The following is a 14,495-nucleotide window of genomic DNA, read 5'->3' on the forward strand; positions in this document are numbered from 1 at the left end:
CATATTTCTTTTCTTTCTCTTTTTTCCTTTTTGTGGGCAGCTTTTAAAAACCAAATCAAGCCAACCAAACCAAATCACTGATAATTCAACAGCAGGTTCTAAATCATCCCGAAGACAGCAGCTAAACTCAGTTTAGACTTACAATGCGGCTTCTGGTGACTGGATTGAAGAATGTATCTCTATCCTGAATATAAAAGTCTTTCATGGAGCTCTTCTCAAATAGGGCAATGAAAAGCTCTTGTTCTGGTTGTTGATACTTTCATCCACTTGGAGGACTTTCATCAAACAGCTGAAGTTACCAAAGGCTGAGGACCGGTTTTCAGATCATTGGGCTTCAGAGGCAATATTATGTGCAGTATCTCAGCGTATGTACAGAACACCTCCCACAGGGGGTGTACTTTTGCAAATACAAGCTTGTCATCCAAAACCTATATTGGGAGATTGAAAACACAAACAATGAAACTATTTTCACATTTTTAGTATACAGATTTTTCTTACGTTGCTGGTAGTTAAAGCACTTGTGCAAACACACACACATGTCACACTGGTAAAAGTGAAGATATAATAAAAATAGATTTGCAAACCATCATAAATTTTTGCCTTAAAGATAATTTCTTTGTTGAAATTACTGAAAAGTTATTTAAAATCCTTACAGTTCCTTCATAATATAACCAATGTTTTAGATGAAGAAAAGCAAACTTGTTAATTTTTAGTCCAAATTAGTAACAAAAAACAGAAACACCAAAATATTGTGGTATTGTAATGACAATTTTTTAAATTTCTGAAACCTAGGACTATTTACATATCTGTTCAATAATGTGTTAAACAGCCATTAAAAGGGATTTAAAAGATTTATATTTATTCATATGGAATATATAATAAAAGGAGAAAGCAAAGAAATGTGAAATAATAATTTTCCTTTTTGGAAGGGAAAAATATCTTCATTTGAACAAAAATGTTTAGAAGGATTTTATGATTCTTTATGTATAATTAAGTTACAGATGATTTTTAATTCCACTGTTCTTTCATTTTCAATTTTGGGGGTAACTTTTTATAATAAAAAAATCTTTAAAAAGGTTCTTGCATAAATATATTAATAGATATATTTATGACTATATTCTCTGGCTATTTAAAAAGATCTCCTAACTGTGGATCTGAAACATACATTCCATAATACAGATTCTGACTGACTCGCCTCCCAGCCCACAGCAAAGGCATGGCTAGTGTGACATGTTTCAAATACCATTCCAAGCAACATGCAGGCTCCCAGCCAATGGCTGCAAGGGGACTGACACTGATCTGGTTGCTCCCAGCTGCAGACCATCACAGATGAGGTTAGATCCACAGGCTCATGTATTCTCTGTCAAAAGAAATCAGACAATGTTAGGCTTTTACTTTCACCAGGGAACAAGAAGTTGTTTTTAAATGCAAAAAAATAACAACAAACCAATTTGAACCTGATGAAAAGACATTTACTCAAAACAGCACAGTAGCAATGAAGGTTCTCTGGCAGACAGGGACTTGTTGGATTCCTGTGAGTGCTGGACTCCTCACATGGAATTCCCTTGGCACTCCAGAAGGCCTGTGGTTGTCCCCATGGGTTTGAGGCCATATGTGGCACACATAAGTCTCTGGCTTTGCCACAATTTCAAAGCCTTTTTGGCTTATGAAAGGTTTTGCCCTCAAATGAAGTTTTCTTGAGTCCAGTCACTGATGTCATTTACCAGAGTTACAGTCCAGATCTGATATTCTAGACTCTTAAAATCTTGCAGACATTCAAATGGTTCAGGTTTGGATGTGTATTCACCTCTGCAGGCCTGGACCAAATCCGATAAAGACACCCGGACAAGTTCAGCAAAATACAAAGATATTTTTCTCTCTGCAAGACTGAAATGTCTGTGAAGCTATAAAAACATCTGCACCTACAAAAATAGGGAACCAACTCATCAATAACATATCTATCCATAATGCATGGACATTCAAAATAAATACTGTATTTACTCCTATTAAATTCTATCTGGCTTTTGACAAACTGTGTCCTAAACTGAAAGGAAAGTAGGTAAATGTAGAGAATTTTTTACCTTTTAAGGAAAAAGGAACCCTCCTACTCGGTTGGTGGGAATGTAAATTGGTGCAGCCTCTATGGAGGACAGAAGAGAGGTTCCATAAAAAAATGAAAATAGACTTCTGTGTGATCCAGCAATCCCATTCATGGGTATATGTTTGGAGAAAAATTTAATTCAAAAAGACACATGCACCCCAATGTTCACAGCAACACTATTTAAAATAGCCAAGACACTGAAGCAACCCAAATGTTCACTGATAGATGACTGGATAAAGAAGTTGTGGTATATTATATATATATATATATATATATATATATATATATATATATATATATATATGTATATATATATATATGTATATATACATGTATACATATATATACAAATGCATATATACACATGAACACACACACAAATGGAATACTGTTCAGCCATTAAAAAATAAAATAATGTCATTTGCAATAACATGGATGGACCTACAGGGTATTATGCTAAGTGAAATAAGTCAGAGAAAGAAAAACAAATATTCTATGTATTAACTTATATGTATATCTAAAAATGAAACAAATTAATGACTATAATAAAACAGAAATAGTCTCACAGGTACACAGAGCAGACTGGTGGTTACCAATGGGGAGAAGGAGAAGAGGGGAGGCAGGAAGAGGGTAGGGGATTGAGAGGTAAAAAGTACTACGTAAAAAATGGATAGGTTACAGGGCTGTATCATACAGCACAGGGAAATATAGCCATTATTTTATGGTGACTTTAAATGGAATATAATCTATAAAAATGTTGAGCCTCTCTTTTGTACACCTGAAACTAATATGATGTAAATCAACTACTCAATTACAAAATTTTTAATCAAAATTTTCTTTTCATATTATTTGCAATAATTTAGAAGCCAGCACTGTCAATAGAAACATAGTGCAAGTCACAATTTTCCAGTAATCCCATTTAGAAAATAAAAAGTAACAAGTGAAATTAATTCCAGTAATAATTACATTTATCCCAAAATATCCAATACACTATCATTTCAAAAGTGTGATTGACACTTTTAAAACATATTAATAAATATTTTACATTATTTTTGTTGTACAAAGTCTTGAAAATCTATTATGTATTTTCCACTTATAGAACATCTCAATTCACAATAGCCACATGTGGCTGGTGGCTACCATACTAGACAGACCAGATTACACCATTCACACTTCTGATAAATTAACTGTTCTTACATATTTAAAAAACTTGCAGAAAAGGGTTCAGATATTCCCTCTATCAAACAAAGCAACCTTGACGGGTGGGAATTATCTTCATTATAAAGTGAAAAATAAAGGTAAGAGAGCCATGCTTATATGTATGTTAATGTAACAATACCTTCTTAATTCATTCAGGACTTTACAATCTTTCTTCATACGCCAAGGATTCACTGTCACTGCACAATGTTTTTCACTATTATCATCTTTGTGATTGAGAGGCTTCTGACGACCCTGCTTTGTGCATCTGTACATAAAGTAACAAAACAAAGAAAAAGACCTTATTAAAGATAATTTAGGGGGGAGGGTATAGCTCAAGTGGAAGATCATGTTCTTAGCATGCACAAGGGCCTGGGTTCAATCCCCAGTAATTCTTCTAAAAATAAAATAAATAAATAAAAACCTAATTACCACCCCCAGCAAAAAATTAATTTATTACTTTAATTAAAATTTAAAAAAAGATAATTTAGTGCTGGCTTATCAGGCTACAAGAGCTACAATGAATGCCCCCACCCATTAATTTAGAAGAAGTCTCACAGTATTTCTCAACATAAAGGCTAAAATATAATTGAGAACACTTCCTGATGGTCAGCATCATTTTAACAAAAATGTAGATAATTACGTCCCTGGTGTTAAATTTCTGTCAGAGTTGGGCATGGAACATTTAGTAAAAGTGATTTTGCAGCTATCTTTGAAAGAAATGCTGAGAAATGATCTTTTCTGTTGGAAATTAGCCTGCTTTTACATTCTTCAGTAGGCATTAGTGTTTACAAACCAGGCAGGAACTGGATTATATTTTACATATACTTTAGAAACTGATTTGAATTTTGCTCTCTACCTGCAAGGCTATTTCTTAGGTAATAACATAAGCAGGCCACTCTACTAAATTTTGTTTCCCTGTTTGCTTAATCCTCACAACAACTCTGTAAGATTCTATTATTACCCCCATATAACAGATAAAGAGCTTGAGGCAGAAAATAATTTGGGTAACTTGGTAAATGGTGGAGCTGAGTAAGACTGCAGCCAGTCTTACACTCAAGTCCATTCTTCTCACCAATGTCAGATACTGCTACCTACATTCAGCAATGACCGCAAATTTCATATTTAAGTGTGTCATTTCTAAAAGTGCAAAGCTATATTAGTACTGCTGTGTAAATTATCCTTTTGAGATATGATTGCCAAAATAAATAAATAAATAAATAAAATCAGGGTGCCACTGAGGGGATGGCAAACTGCATATGGATGGACACAAGGGGACTTTATGAGGACAAAGTTGCACAAATCTAGAAATAGCTAAAATGGCTGACTTGTACAATTATAATGTGTGAATTTTATGGCCTGTAAATTACACCTTAATACAGCTATTAAATTAAGAAACTGGGATACCAAATTAAGACTAAAACATATATATATATATCACACAAAGAACAACAGGCAAATATCATTATTTACTGCACCATTTTCCTTCATGCAGCTTCCTATCCTCACCCGTTCCTGAAAGGATGATTCATTTTTAAAATAGTCTTTTAATTTATTCATCAAACAATTTTTGACTGCCTACTATGTACCCAGGACTAGTCTAGGCACTTGGAATAGATCAATAAACAAAACAAAAGTCCTGTCATCACGGAGCTTGTTTGGAGTCTAGCTGGGATGGGGGTGGAGATGACAAGTCACACAACAGAGCAGCAGAGGAGGTGGCATGTTAGGAAAGAGGAACCATGGAAAAATGAAAAAAGGGCAAGGTAAAGAGAGTTGAGGGTATGGGATGAAGGTGATGTTGTATTAAATACCAGAGCAGGCCACACTGAGGACTGAGGTTAGAACTAAGACTAGGAGGTGAGAAGTCCCAGGTGGACGGAAAAACCATCACCAAGGGCAGCGCGCACCTCGCATGTTCCTGAACGGGGGCATGGCTGGAGCTGCGGAGAAGGGTCAGTGCAGGTCCTGTATGTCCTTGGAGGACGTTGTAAGGACTGTGGCTTTTACCCAGAGTGAAATGGGGAGGCACTGCAGAAGGACGACACAATCTAACTTAGGTTTTCGAGGCTCAATTGACTGCCGGGTGAGAATAGTCGAAACGGGTCAGAGATGAAAGGTGGGAAGCCTCTGAGAAGGGCTGTGCAGGAGGAGAGGACAGTGGCTCAGGGCAGGGAAGCAGCAGTGGAGGCAGGAGCCATGGTGAGAAGTGGCTGGGTTCTGGATATGTTTTAAAGGCAGTGTTAAACCAGATCTATTGACAGAATTCATGTGGTATGTCAGTGAAAGTCAAAACAATTCCAAGTTTTTTGACCCAAGCAGCTGGATGGATTATGTTTCCACTAACTGAATGGGGGAGGTTGCAGGAAGAACCAGTTTAGGGGGTAGGAGAACCAAGAGCTCAGTTTTTACACATGTTGCTTTTAAGATATCAGAGTTTCAAGTGAAGATGTCAAATCAGCAGAAGATTGTAAGAGTCCAGAGTTGGAGAGAAAAAGTCTAGCAGGAGACAGAAATGTGGGAATCATGGGTCACACAGGTGGCACAGGAAGACATGAAACCCAGGTACTCAAACATTAAGATAACCTGGCATTAACCATAGAAGTTGTCCTTGAGGGCCTGCCTACTAGGTGTGGATATCAGTCCTATTTTCTGACCACTCGAGTTTTAAAAAGCAACTTACAAATGAATTCGTGCAAGACACTGCCTCCAGTGGGTGGGTCCAGAGCTGGAGTGGGAGAATTGGATGGTGCACGCTACTCCCTACGGTAGAATGTGTGTGTGTGTGTGTGTACACATGTGTGTGTGCGCAGGGGGATGAGATACACCTGGCTTAAGAAAAAGAGCTAGTAAGTCTAGAAGCTGAAAGATGAAAGAACATCCAGATCTGCTAGAGGGAACAGGGGAAACACTGTGTACTGTAAGACATATCCCCATAATGCCACTTCCCACCATTCTTTCATCAGGAACTCAGTTGGAAAGGGGGGAATTATGTAGAAACGTGAGATGTACACAAACTTTCTGACTATGTAACACTGAATATCTCCATATGCAGCAAGTTAATGATATTTATATCTGCTTCAAGTTTAATAACAGGTTCACAACAGAGGGAAAATAAAATATTGAGGACTGGCAGAAGTATCATAGAAGACCTTTCAATGCTCAGAATGGAAGCAAAAGCAGGTTCGCCCCACAAAGAAAGTCATTAAGGGTCAAGACTGTTTATACTTGCTTAAGAAATTGAGAGTTACAATTTCCTGCTTTAAAGAATTAACTTTAAGACAGATACCATACTATAAGCAACACCTATACTGGTGCTTTCTTAAAGCTATTTTTGGTTCCTGCTTTTTCTGATGTACTCCAGAAACTCTGCAAAGAACACCTTCTATTCAAAGGCTTAAAGGAATAAAACAAGAAACAACACTGCATTCTGTTAAGTGTTCTCTGTACCGAAAGTCACTTGCAAATGCAGCACTCTGCCACAGGGCTACATTTTTAACAATAAAGTCCTTTGAGCAATTTTTCATTCGCTATGTGACTTTGTGTCAGTCTCTCACTCAGAAGCAGAATGGAGTACCAGAAATGACACATCAGGTCTAAAACTACAGATGTGGAAGATGAACGTCCACCAGGAAACAGCTAAGTGGGAGGGTAAGGTTTACCTTTGAAGTTACCATAAGTGCAGTTACACCTGCTCCCTGCTTCCCCTGTGAAGTGAAGAACTAGTCTTTTCCAGAAAAGCTCTCATTCTGAGAACTGTCTTCTTTAAAATATTCAGAGATTCTCTTTTAAGGTTCTTTCACTTTTAAGTCTTTCCCCAACTCTACATCCTATAACAAGTGTAAAAATTTTCCTATAGCCTAATGTTACAGAACATACTCTACAAAAGCTGAGTTTTCCCTTGGTTTGGATCCCAGAACTCTGCTACCAGATAATCCTAAAGCTTTCCTTCCATAACTGACTCTTCCGCCAATTCCCAGCTGCGGGCAAATTCGGCTTCTCAGATCAGGTAACTTTCTAACTCTGCCTACGAACACTCTGCTGCCAGTAAAGGAACTCTCAGACAGAAAGCACACAATGCCCCTAGTGAGGGTTGCCTCCTTCAATCAATCAAGATGCCATCACCAAGCAAATATTTAAACCTACTGCAAAACTTCTGAAGACATCTTACAAACAATATAGTTTGTATAGATGCATACTATTTGCTCTGGAATAGTGATTTCCAATGGAAGGAACAAAGAACCACATGACCCAAGCAATTTTTTAAAACTGCACATAACCATCCCTCTTCACGTGAGGATTCAGGCAAGACGGTCTTACAGGCCTAGGTGTAACAGAATGACAGCACCTCTAGGAGTAGGTTGAAAAGCAGCGAGGTAGACTTCTAGTGAAAGGGGGTGATGTAATAGGCCCCATCGCCAACTTACCTACCAGCACAGGACAGTCATCTCAGATCGAGAACAAACACTTTGGGAAACAGAGGTTGTTTGTATTTTTATGGTATTCTGGTGGAAATAATGCCCTGAGTCATGTGAAGTTGTGGCTGCAAAATTGAACAGGGGACTGGACATTTTCACATTCAGGACAAAAATAGCCCCTGGATAGCCACCATATCTGCTCTCCCCTTTGCCTGTTCACCCCAAAAGCTGCAGGACTCTCCTGCTTGCAATGACACCCACCACTTCTCACAAATTCTTGCCAAGTTCACATCAGCAGCTGGTGGTGTCAAAGTCACCATTTGTACTTCTATGAAGTCCCTCCATTACTTTATATTCCTTCTATTTTCTCTGTTGTCTTCCTAGCTACAATTGCATCCACAAGATGGTTACCGCACAAACATTGCCTCTGTAATCAGTCCAGGATATAGGAAGTAGAGATTCAACTGTAACCAGTCCCAGAATACTTGTCATGCCACTCTAGTGTCCCCAAAAATACTCTGGCATCCCTCATCTCACTCAAAGAACCACTGCATTACTTAGAGATTGTAAAATTAGAGGGCTTTCTCTACTGGGAAACACTGTGGCTTGTGGTAGAGTTGTGATTTCAGTTTTTGCAACTAGTTACAGGCAATAAGACATGGTCTGCAAATTTTCTTCAAGCGTTTGGTATTTAAACTTTCATTAGAAACAGAGCCGGTGGACTAACCGTAATCTATGAACATATGGTCATATTATCAAATAATGTTCATGTCTACCTTACAGACATGTAAGAATTTGGATTACACCTGCAGACTGTAGGCCTTAAGAATTGGATGTGAAGCATCCTGTGAAATAAAAAACCTCCTATCCAGTCACAGAACACCTTACAGACAACATGACACTAATGTCACTGAATACATTAGTATAGTCCATGTATGGTTAAGTTACATCTCCAATTTCTCAGAGCTGGAAAGGAGATGTCTAGAAAAGCTGGAAAAGCCCAATTACCAAAACAGCTCAAAAGTTAAAGCAGACTCCTGCACCTCCCAGAGCAGAGGGCGGAGGGGGCATTGCCCACCACCCTGTCCTCCCCCAGGACGTGGCATGTGGGGAAGCAGGCAGGAATGGGTGGCTGGGACTCGGAGGTGGAGAGGTGATGAAAGCAAGAGTGGAACTGCTCTGGTCCTAGAACAACAGAGTTGTAAAAAGCTCGGCTTCAGTTCAACCTACTCTCCCTCCGACTTTCCCTCCCACCTACGTGACAAACAGAGCACAGCCAGGCACTTTCTGCCCATGACGGTGACTACTAGCAGGAAAGGGACCAGGATAAAAGCATGTCCTATAAAAGATCAGTCTGATTTTAAGGCTATGTTATAAACAATGAACAGCACTGTCAGAGTGGGACACTTGTGAGGCGCTCAAATATGGAGGAGGAGGTTGAGGATCCATTTCCAGCACTTCCATGTCTTTTATCACTCCTATTTCTGACCTTTCCTTTGCCAATTTTTGTAGCACTGCCATCACTGGCAGGTAAAGGGGCAGCAATGTGACCTGGCCGTTTGGCTGATGGGGCTACATTTTCCAGCACTGGAATGAAAAGGCACCGGAACAGGATCAGCTGGAAGATGTGAACCGTGGTCCTGGCCTGTGCCAAACACTAACCAGGTGACCCTGGTTTAGGCTCTTAGTCTCTCTGGGCTTCCGGCTGTTTACTTATAAAAGAAGGTTTTGTCATTGCACAAATATATCCAATATGAAATGTAACATGAAAGTCAAACATAATGACATCTCACCTGCTTGCCTCAGGGAACTGTACAAGAAATGAACACTATGTGAATGTAAACACAGTCTTAAGAAAACTATTGAGGTAAAGCGCTAAACTGAACATGGAGATAAAGTTTTATGGATTTTCTTGGCTTTCTTTTTTAATTGCAACATTGAATTAATAGTTATTAGCTATAATCCACACCACCACCCCTGTGAATAAATAAAGTAGGTAAGCACTGCCTGGGTGCCTGTTATTGCCCGATGCTAAGCAGGGTGAGTGGTATAAAGGAGGCTGAACAAGGGAGTCTTCTCCAGTTACCAGCTAAGTGAGGAGACACATTGGAAAGCACCCAGGAATGGTACCAAGTCAGAACTCAAAGCCAAGTTTACAGGCTACTAATCATAAACAGTGCAGGAATACAAAGAGGAGCTAGAAGTATTTGGAAAAAATAGGGAAGACTCTATGAAGGGGATGGGGCTCCAACTAGTCCTCAGGGCAAATCTAATCTGTTTTAACTGAGGACTGGATAGGAAAAGGCTGGTGACTCCTGGTTTTTAATAAGGCACAGGTTACCCTACGAGGCTAAGTTACATAATGATTGGAAAAAATAAGGTAAGTCCAAAATGATGAAGGGTCAATACTACCTGGCTGAGATCTGGTTGTGTTAAGTCTTTGACTTGACTGTAGATGTTGGAGCGCCAAAACTGTAGGTTGACTGAAAGGGGGGGAGAGAATATACAAAAATCCAGCAGAAGGAAAAATTCATGTATCAGGGATGAAAGCTCTTCATCAGAGTATCAGCTATCAGAATAGACACTTGAAACCAAAAACATAGAGTTCAAGAAGCTGACAAAATGTGGAGTGGTGAGAGAAAGATGAATCAAAGACCACTCCAAGCCTTGGTGTTTTCAAGACCGGAGGAATGATTATCCCACTGAATAAGTGGAGATGCTGCAAGAAAAAAGATTATGAAATCAGCTTTAGACATGTTGAATCTGACGTATGAGCTAAGAGTAGGTTTTCTCTAAGAAGCTCAAAATTCAAAACTGAAGCACAGATGTAGAGTACAGGCTTAAGATGCAGATGGACAAGACATGATAAATCTCCTAAAAGAAAACATAGGCAAAACATTATCTGACATAAATCTTAGCAACATTCTCCTAGGATAATCTACCCAGGCAATGGAAATAAGAGAAAAAAATAAACAAAGGGACATAATTAAATACATAAATTTCTTCACAGCAAAGACAACCATAAGTATAACAAAAGGAAACAACAACCTACGAATGGGAGAAAATATTTGCAAATGATACGACTAACAAAGGCTTAATTTTCGGGATATATAAACAGCTCATACAACTTAATAACAAAAAAACAAACAACTCAATCCTAAAATAGGCAGAAGACCTAAAAAAGCATTTCTCCAATGAAGACACAATTGGCCAATAGGCACATGAAAAAATGCTCGATATCACTAATAAACCGAGAAATTCAAATCAAAACTATAATGAAGTATCAGCTCACACCAGTCAGAATGGCCATCGCTCAGAAGTTCATGAATGATAAATGCTAGAGAGGCTGTAGAGGGAAGGGTACCCTCTTACACTGCTGGTGGGAATCTAGTTTGGTGTAGTCATTATGGAAAGCATGGAAATCCCTGAAAAACTAAAAGTAGACTTACCCTATGACCCAGCAATCCCACATCTGGGTATATAACTGGAAAGAACTCCAATGTGAAAAGATACCTGCACACCAGTATTCACAGCACCACTGTATACAATATCCGAGACATGGAGGCAAGCTAAATGTAGCAACAGATGACTGGATAAAGAAGTTGTGGCATATTTATTCACTGGAATACTACTCTACCACGAACAGGACAAAATAAAACCATTTGCAGCAACATGGATGGAGCTAGAGATCGTCATTCTAAGTGAAAGCAGCCAGAAACAGAAAAATACCAAATGATACCACTCATATGTGCAATCTAAAAAAAGAGAGAAAAAGACACTCTGAACTCATCTACAGAACAGAAACAGACTTGCAGACTTAGTAAACAATCTTAAGTTTACCAGGGAAAGGGGATAGGAAGGGATAAATTTGGGAGTTCGAGGTTTACAAATGTTAGCCACTATATATAAAAAGAGATTTTAAATAAAGTTTCTTCTGTATAGCACAGAAAACTATGTTCATTATCTAGCAATAACCTATAATGAAAAAGCCGATACAGCCACCAACTGAGGAAGCAAGAGAAGAAAGGAGAGTTAGTTATGCTGGGCTAGAGCCCACTTCTAAAATCCTTGTCAGCCACTGAGGCTGCCCCGAGTACACTGAGCTTTCCTCCCAGGGACAGGCTGACATGACATGCATCCTGCAAACCTGGTGCAGCAGAGGCCGTCCCCAGGTCTGGCCCTGGGGGAGATGGGAGCAAGTCCACCTGTTCCCCTTGGGGCAGCACCCCTCCCTGCAGCCCTCGCCAACTGACTGCACCAAGCCTGCCTCTCAGGAAACCACTGACTTGAAAACAAGTGATCCACGAACATGGGGCAGCGGCAGGGAGATGGGCAGCGACCTGGCAAGCTGGTCGAATTGCCCCCATCTTCCCCACGGCCTGTCAGGGGCTCGGCCTCTGCTGCTCCAGGCACGGTCCACAGGTCAGCCTGCTCCCGGGAGGAGGGCGCGGTGTGGTCAAATTCAGTGGCGGGTTATGGGGTCTGCCCATGGGAGCCAGTGGATTTGCTTCAAACACCCCAGCGCATGGCCTGAGCTTGGCCTCTGCTGCCTCAGGATCGTGGAACTCAGGTTACAGGTCAGCCTGCTCCTGGTAGGCGGGTGCTGTGCTCTCAGGGAAAGGCGGCAGCTGCGATGGCGGGATTGTGGCTGCCCTGTGAGAGGGCAGGGGTTGATACCATTTCCCGCTGCTGCTGCAGCCATCCCAGCACACTGATAGCACCGAGCCCACCCAATCCCCATTCCATCCGAGGCCTCGCGACCGCACCGCACCCGCCTGCCAGGAGCAGGCCATCGTCTGAGGGCCAGTCGGAGATGCTCTGGAACCGTCCACGCGCCCTCCCACCTCCCGGGGCTGTACCTGCTCTCCTAAACCCGGGTTTAAGCGGCGGCAAAAACGCGGTGTTCAGGAACTACTAATACCGGGGTTGCCACGAACCACAGCAGCGCCTGGGACCCGCCTAAGTGTCCTAACGGGACGCGCGGCCGGGACCTCACCTCCGCACCCCTCCCTGGGCTCCTCCTCAGCTGCACAGCCCAGGCGTCACCCGCCGGCTCCCCAAGCAGCGCGCCCCCACCAGCGCCCCCTAACTGCCTGGCAGTGGCAGCCGAGCCGCGGGCAAGCGGCGGCCCAGGCCCCAGGCCGTGTTCCTCTTCCAGGAGCTGGTCCAGGAGCAACCGGCTGCCGCCAGCTTCCACGCGTTCTGGGTGGGTTCCGGCGTCCGCGCGTCTGTCCGTCTGCGCGTGCGCGCCCCTCCTCCTCCAGCCCGCAGCGCAAACTGCTCGGGTGGGTCTCCTGCTTTACCGGCCCTGGCCGCTGGGGCCGGGAGGAGCCAGGTGGGTCCCCTCCTGCTCGTCCCGCCGGGTCTCCATCCCCAGAGCCTTCACCCAGCCACCGACTGGGTCCTGGCACTGAACTTGAACCACGACTGCTTTGGGCCAGGCCACACCACGCCAGCCCCACTTCCCCTGCTCAACTTCCCCTCCCTGTTACTACCCTCCCACCCCTGGCCAGGCCCAGTCTCCCACCAGACCTTGAAGACAGGGCTCCTTCTCCTCACACCAAGGTCCCTGCCCTGACACTCCATCCTGCTAGGTCCTAATCTATGGCCCCTACACCCACAAGCTTACCCCTCATGCCTCAGCACAGGACACCCAACATCCTGAAATTGTCCCCCTCACCTCTTGGCCAGGTCATTTCCACTCTGATCGGGCCCCACACCTCTCAACCTGTACCCCCACACCATGGGATCCCCTTCACTCTGAGTGCACCCCTACCCTGAGTTCACTCACTCATCCCTCATCCTGTGGTTGGGGTGGGGAAATCCGTGCTCCAGTAATGATGACTACTGCCACCAGTGGGGGATCCAGCCTAGTGTGCAACTTCATAGTTAATGTCTGAGGCTACAGGGTGAGGCAGGCTGGGCTGAAGGTGGTTCCAATTCCCTCCTTGGCACCCTGATCCCCGCAGCCTGTGCCTCAACTTACCCGATGGGTCAGGTTGAACCCAGGCTGCCAGTCACTGGCCTTGGGCTTTGGGTGGTTGATGGTACTGATGGTGATCTGGACCCCTAGGGCGGAGGCACTGGGCACGCGGACCTTTGGGGTGGGGGAGTTCAGAGTTTGCACTTGATCCCAGGGGTAGACATCAGATGATGGGCTGTGTGCATGGGGCTGTGTGCATGGCCTGGACTCAGCCCAGGTGGGTGCAGGGACCTTGTTCATTCACACCAGGCCAGTGGGAAGAGGGAAGGGAGCTTTTAAAGCGTCAAAGTGAGGAAGCCAAAGCTTTAGAGCAAAGTAGGAAGGTGCACTGGCCAGGCCACCATGGATCTCCCCGCGACGCTTGTCCCTTGCATCAGGGGAGACTGGCAGTTGACTGGCCAATGAGACATCCCCTGCTGTGGTATAGTTTACAGGCAATTGAAGGGATTTTGAAAGGTAATTTTAATCCAATAATTGACACTTCCTGTGCAGTAGATTAGGTCCAAAATCATGGTGAATCTGGCAGGGATCCTGCCTGAAATCCAGCCTGGGACAGTGGAGGACCCACCCAGGAATCATCCACTTAGCTGTCACCAAAAGTCACTGTAATAGAGAAGAACAAATCTGACTCCATATTGGATCTGTTCCTTTTCCTTTAACCCTCTGCCGTGTTTTCTAGACTTAGACTTGCTAGCTCTGCACCTTTTGTAAAACAATGTTGCCTTTAGCCTGAAATAAACAGGAGAGCCTATTCTCAAAACTCTGAGCTTTAAGGATATTAACATTTTGCACTCCT

The 14,495-nt window shown here is 42.7% G+C and overlaps 1 long non-coding RNA gene across 1 annotated transcript; it reads right to left on the bottom strand.

Moving 5' to 3' along the window:
* Positions 1 to 256: 256 nt before the first annotated feature.
* On the bottom strand, positions 257 to 12,793 carry LOC140694668 (uncharacterized). The gene is made up of 4 exons (XR_012070253.1): positions 12,713 to 12,793; positions 2,082 to 2,140; positions 1,244 to 1,360; positions 257 to 428 (listed from the first exon to the last, which is right to left on the bottom strand). It is a non-coding gene; the product is annotated as an uncharacterized lncRNA (long non-coding RNA).
* Between the last annotated feature and the right edge of the window lie 1,702 nt (positions 12,794 to 14,495).

This window comes from Vicugna pacos, unplaced genomic scaffold (assembly GCF_048564905.1).
Source record: "Vicugna pacos unplaced genomic scaffold, VicPac4 scaffold_77, whole genome shotgun sequence".
Lineage (NCBI taxonomy): Eukaryota > Metazoa > Chordata > Mammalia > Artiodactyla > Camelidae > Vicugna > Vicugna pacos.